Source organism: Stomoxys calcitrans, chromosome 2 (genome assembly GCF_963082655.1).
Source record: "Stomoxys calcitrans chromosome 2, idStoCalc2.1, whole genome shotgun sequence".
Lineage (NCBI taxonomy): Eukaryota > Metazoa > Arthropoda > Insecta > Diptera > Muscidae > Stomoxys > Stomoxys calcitrans.
The window spans coordinates 221,457,461-221,463,460 of record NC_081553.1 but is presented as its reverse complement, the minus strand read 5'-3'; positions in this window follow the sequence as shown (position 1 = coordinate 221,463,460).

The following is a 6,000-nucleotide window of genomic DNA, read 5'->3' as shown; positions in this document are numbered from 1 at the left end:
CTGTTACTTTTAGCTTGCTTTAGAAAAAAAGTGTAAAAAAGTATATTTGATTAAAGTTCTTTCTTTTAAAAAATCCGCAATTACTTTTTGGGCAACCCAATATATTCTTGATCGTCTTGACATTCTGAATCGATATACGAGTGTCCGTCCGTCCGTCTGTCGAAATCACGATAGCGGTCGAACGCTTAAAGCTAGCCGCTTGAAATTTTGCACAGATACTTTACATTGATGTAGGTCGTTGGAGATTGCAAGTGGGCTATATCGGTTCAGATTAGGATATAGCTCCCACATAAACCGATCTTCCGATTTGACTTCTTGAGCCGCTGGAAGCCACCACGATTTGGCTGAAATTTTGCACATAGTGTTCTGTTATGACTTCCAACAACTGTGAAAAGTAGGTCCAAACCGGTATATAACCTGATATAGCTCTCATAAAAACCGATCTTCCGATTTGACTTTTTGAGCCGCTGGAAACCACAATTTTTGTCCGATTTAGCTAAAATTTTGCACATATTATTCTGCCATGACTTCCAACAACTGTGTCAAGTACGGTCCAAATCGGTTTATTACCTTATATAGCTCCCACATAAACCCATTGCCCGATTTAAGTTCTTGAGTCCCTGGAAGCCGCAATTTTTGTACGATTTTGCTAAAATTTTCCACATAGTGTTCTGCTATGACTTCCAACAACTGTGCCGAGTAAGGTCTAAATCGGTATATTACCTGATTTGGCCCCATATAAACCGATCTCCCGATTTGACTTCTTGAGCCCCCGGAAGCCGGAGTTTTTTGTCCGATTTATCTCCCAACAACTGTGCCAAGTACGGTCTATATCGATCTATAACCTTATGTAGCTCCTTTGTTAGTTTCTCTTTCGAGACGAGCTCAATGATCGGAGATGCAAATGGAAAAGGAAAGCCAAAAATAGCAACACACACCAACCACTATGGGACGCGTTTCGTCTTTGGTTAGAAGACTTTTCAATCATATTAGGTGTGATGGCTTCAAGGGCCGTGCGTTGGTATGTTGTATTTGAATCATATTAATAGCGAAAACGCATCTATGATGCAATTACCACATTAACCACACTCGCCAAGCCTGTCTATTAGCTGTACTTTTCCCAATGCATGTATCTTTGTGTAATGACAGACATTCTTTCTGTGACAAATTACACTTCTTCCGTACTACACATGATTTTGCGCATCTGTTGGAAGTTGTATTGATAGCTTCGAACGCTAAGACAACGGCAATGGCTCTCGATGTTGTTCTGTGTGACCAGGTTCAAATCCTGGCCGGGCTCTGCCGAATTTGACATTTTTAAAATTTTTTGTCTGTTAGGGCGAAGATCATTAAATTTTTCAATCTTTGTTTGTTTCTCTTTCGAGGCGAGCTCAATGATTGGAGATGCAAATGGAAAAGGAAAGCCAAAGATAGCGACACACACCGCGTTTCGTCTTTGGTTAGAAGACTTTTCAACCATATTAGGTGTGATGGCTTCAAGGGCGTTGGTTGTATTTGAATTTGAACCAACCACTATGAGTCGCGTTTCGTCTTTGGTTAGAAGACTTTTCAACCATATTAGGTGTGATGACTTCAAGGGCCGTGCGTTGGTATGTTGTATATGAATCGTATTAATAGCGAAAACGCATCCATGTTACAATTACCACATTAAACAAGCTCGACGACCCTGCTTATTAGCTGTACTTTTCCCAATGCATGTATTTTTGTGTAATGACAGACATTCTTTCTGTGACAAATTACATTTCTTCTGTACTACACATGATTTTGCGCATCTGTTGGAAGTTGTATTGTATTATATAGCTCCCATAAAAACCGATTTCCCGAATTGACTTCTTGACCCTTGAAACAACAACAACTGTACTAAGTAAAGTCCAAATCGGTCTAAAACCAGATGTAGCTCCCGTATAAACCGATCTCCCGATTTGGCGATTTGACGTCTTAAGTCCTAACAAGCAGCAATTTGGCTGAAATTTTCAGTCTTTAACCTGATATAGCTCCCATATAAACCGGTCTCTCGATTATCCTTATTGGGTTTCAAGAAGCTTTAATATTTGCCGATTTGACAGAAGTTTGGTATGTAGAATAAAATTATGCCCTTCAACTAAATTTATTTTGTACAAATTTTTAGCAGAATCCATGGTGGAGGGTTCCCAAGATTCGGTAGGTCGGACACCCAGAAAATTGTGGTTACATTTAAACATCAGATTCGTTTTCCAAATAAGTTTTATTTGACATCAGGAATCGGTAAACTGGCACTGTAGGGAGGTCTCCTTCCGATTACTTCGTTACCCATATTGTCCCAATCGATAAACATATTCTGTGGGAGGGGTTTTTTTTTGGTCCCTCATATTAAATCAGATTTGTACTTTACTTCCAAACACCTTTCATTTGAGCCCCATATTCTCTTGAACATTTTATGACCCTTGGAGTTGTACTTTTTGGATTGGCAGGCAATATTCTTTTATCATATTTACACTCTTCCGCCTTAGGGCTCTCATTTGAGCGCCATATTTTGTCCCGCTCGGACTTCATGTCCATATGGGAGGTTTTTTTGGAGGTCGTGCGACCTACAAAACTCCTAGGGCCACGTTTTTCTGTCAGATTCGTATTCTACATATGTCCAAAAACCTTTAATTTAATACTCATATGGTCTCCATCGATTTGGGGACGGTTTTAAGGTGGGGCCCTATAAGAGTAAAAACAAAACTTTGGAGATTAAGGTAGATCGAAGGTCCGCCTCTTTTGAATATCAAAAATTAACTACCCTATATTCGCCGTCACTCCCAAATAGCTTTCATAGGAGCCCCATATTATTCAGATTGATATACATGTCCGCGCAGGTGTTTTTTGGAAGGGGAGGTCCCCCCAGTTACTTAACCTCAAAATTTTGTATAAGATTTTACAAAAATTCGCCTAAATTGGTTAACCTATCTTTGAGATGTGATAGTTTTGAAAATTAGAGCAACTCTTCCCCCCCCCCCCACTCCCTTCTGAAATCAAATAATGGTTTTTGGCCGTTTTGAAGTCCAAACATTTTTATCTGATTTTCTCCTAAAATCCTATGTTCTCCAAATTCACATTTTTTAAATTTTTGTTCAATATGAGCTATCATCGGAATCCTCCCTGCAGACACGAATTCGTGTTTGTCATAAATCAGCTGTTGTTTACCGTAGCTGTGTCCAATCAATTCACCACACTGTGGATAATTTGAATAATGCAGCGTTTGAATGTTTTCCGTTTCCTTTTGTTTGCTGCTATGATACTGCAATACATTGACTGTGCTTTTCTGTGTTTCCGTTTATTTTGTTAAAGCATGAAAAAACGGAAGAAATAATCGTAGCAACACATCCTTGAATATTACATCCCTTTTAAGGAAGAGACAAACAAATTCAGGCTGGCTAGCAAAAAAGGGTGAAAGGGTATGGTAAAACAGATGTAGTGATGTTGTGACTAACATTTGCTCTGGTCTTTTTGAGGACATGATAAATGAAATAAATGAATGACTATATGCATGAGGATCCCGTGTTCTTACAACAAAATTTAATTGATTTTCATGTAACTCTGGCTGTGTAAAATCTGGAAGCGTTGCAAATTAATGCTCGTTATTTTTCTCGAAATTTTATTTTAATTGAAAGGGAGGGGGGGGAGGTTCAAAGATTTTAAAATACGTTTTTCAATGTTTTTTGCTATTTTTAAGAATAATAGGGGGGGAGGGGGAAAACACCTCCCGCTTGCATGTCCAATTGTAATATGCCTTTGTTTGTTTGGTTGGGGGCGCCTTCGTTTTGTTATTTTGCAAGTTATACAAATTTTGTGTTAAGCAACTTCCTTTCATAATTTGAAGATTTTCTATGCAAGAAATCCTCCAACCTTTTTGAACGGAAATGGCATGTGACATAAAACAGCTGTTTGCTTTTTGCTCATTGCCATTTAAACGTCACATTGTTGACACCCATTACAGGTTATGGTCGTTTGTGTTTACAAAACAAAGCATCGTCCACAACAATTGACAGGAAATGAGAGCGCGTGCTGGGAGATGTTAAGCATTGTTAACTCTCTATGAACAGAGTGATTTGGCAGTATAAGAGTAGGTTAATAAGCAAATGCGAGTATATGGTTGAATATTTACAAAAAAAAAATGTTAAACGTCATACGTATGCTTGAGATTGATATTGAGAGCAGATGGTTTCCTCAAAGTTTAGAATAAAAATACAATTCATACGTTTTTCTAAAATGAACTGACGGGGGATGAGCTAAAATTAGGACTAGTGGAGGGATTTTAAAGGCTTTTAGGTCTATGAGGGCATTGAGAGAACAGGATAGACTCATATGTACTATGTTTTATTAATGTTTCATAAACCATCTGTGATTTAGAGCATATATAGAAAGGGAAAGCCTGGAGGCCTGGTCTGTCGCTACTGTGGACTAAATTACTCTAAGTGAGTCTGTTTTGCATACAAACTGCCAATCTAACCTAACCCAACCTACCTTATTGTAGCTTTGGGATAGGACCCCGATTTGAGAGTTTAAGGCCTTTGATGTGAATCGAACCCATGGCCACCGCAATGGTAATCCGAGCACTCTACCATCTTGGCCACCGTGGCGACCTAAAATTAGATAACGAGAAAAACCTTTTTTTTAATGAAAGTACTAACTGAGAACATGGGACTACCATCCTTGTTACCAGACTATTTGAAGTGAAGGATTATTTTTTTTTTGGTTTAGAAGAAATTTAACGTGTCAAACGCTCATTGATTTCATGACAAATTGCCCATCAATTAATAAAAATAATGAACCACAATTCCAATGAAGTCGAACTAAATCATAAACGTTTGCATGTCAAGCAATGATAAATTGTCACGAAACATTTAATCAGGGTGGCGTGATTTTGAGGCTTACGCTTGTTATGGCATACAATAAAATGACAAATGATGACTATGTCAAAAATTTCAGCCAAATCGGACAAAAATCTCGGCTTATAAGGGCCAAAGAAGTCAAATCGGGAGATCGGTTTATATGGGAGCTATATCAAGTTATAGACCGATTTGGACCATACTTGGCACATTTGTTGAAAGTCACAACAAAACTCTACATGCCCAATTTCAGCCAAATCGGACAAAAATCGCGGCTTATAAGGGCCGAAGAAGTCAAATCGGGAGATAGGTTTATATGGGAGCTATATCAGGTTATAGACCGATTTGGACCGAACTTGGCACAGTGGTTGGATGTCATAACAGAACACTTTGTGCAAAATTTTAGCTTAATCGGACAAAAATTGGGGCTTCCAGGGGCTCAAGAAGTCAAATCGGGAGATAGGTTTATATGGGAGCTATATCAGGTTATAAGCCGATTTGAACCCTACTTGACACAGTTGTTGGAAATCATAACAGAACATAATATGTAAAATTTCAGCCAAATCGGATAAAAATTGCTGCTTCCATGGTCTCAAGAAGTCAAATCGGGAGATCGGTTTATATGGGAGTTGTATCAGGTTATAGACCGATTTGGAACCTACTTGACACAGTTGTGGTAAATCATAACAGAACACTTTGTGCAAAATTTTAGCTTAATCGGAAAAAAATTGCGGCTTCCAGGGGCTCAAGAAGTTAAATCGGAAGATCGGTTTGTATGGGAGCTATATCAGGTCATAGACCGATTTGGACCGAACTTGGTACAGTGGTTAAAAGTCATAACAGAACACCAAGTGCAAAATTTCAGCCAAGTCGGACGAAAATTGCGGCTTCCAGGGGCTCAAGAAATCAAATCGGGAGATAGGATTATATGGGAGCTATATTAGGTCATAGACCGATTTGGAACCTACTTGACACAGTTGTGGTAAATCATAACAGAACACTTTGTGCAAAATTTCAGCAAAATCGGACAAAAATTACGGCTTCCAGGGGCTCAAGCAGTCTAATCGGGAGATCGGTTTGTATGGGAGCTATATCAAGTTATAGACCGATTTGGACCCTACTTGAC